Source organism: Penaeus monodon, chromosome 30, assembly GCF_015228065.2.
Source record: "Penaeus monodon isolate SGIC_2016 chromosome 30, NSTDA_Pmon_1, whole genome shotgun sequence".
Lineage (NCBI taxonomy): Eukaryota > Metazoa > Arthropoda > Malacostraca > Decapoda > Penaeidae > Penaeus > Penaeus monodon.
In genome coordinates, this window is record NC_051415.1 from 10671502 (window position 1) to 10672193 (window position 692).

The following is a 692-nucleotide window of genomic DNA, read 5'->3' on the forward strand; positions in this document are numbered from 1 at the left end:
TGCGAATCTACACATACATCATAATTTCATATAAAATTCTTTACCAAAACATTTCAATTTCGTGTTTTTTATGTCACTTTTTTCCAATCGCTTGAAGCAATCACGAATCCAATTAGGATTTATCACATCCTTGTTCAGATTACTTACTCTTGTCAAATTATTTTCTCGTCTAATTATCATTTCTATTTCCTCTTCTTTCTTCGCTTTCAATACCTTTTTTCCATTTTTCTGCATCTTTATAGTTATTCTTCATTCTTTTTTTTTCATCTTCATTGTGCATTCTTTCGATATTTTACCTTCATTTTCTCATCTTTATATTCTCGTTTAGTTATTCGTCTGTTCATATTCCTTTCTTCGTCATTCTTTTCGTTTTTTTTTTTACATAAACTTTTTACTCCATGTTTTCTTCCCGTTTTTTCTTATCCGTTTCTTCTTCATTTTCTTAATTCTTTCTTTTGATATTCCATTAATTCTCTCTTTCCTTTACCGCGTTTATTTGCTATATGTCCTTTACGCATCGTTGTACAATTCAAATATGAATCACTGTTAGAAGAAATACAAAAAAAACAAAGGCGCATCGCATTCCGCAGAAGATTTGAACATAACAACGAAATGAGAAGTAATCAAAATTATAATCAAAATACGTACAAGGTATATAGGGAAAAAGCATTTACATCGTCTTCGTAAAAAAA

The 692-nt window shown here is 29.2% G+C and overlaps 1 protein-coding gene across 1 annotated transcript in view; it reads right to left on the reverse strand.

Moving 5' to 3' along the window:
* LOC119592512 (insulin gene enhancer protein ISL-1-like) overlaps positions 1-692 on the reverse strand; it is a gene marked incomplete in the record, with an annotated part of 47762 nt that overhangs the window by 11647 nt on the left and 35423 nt on the right.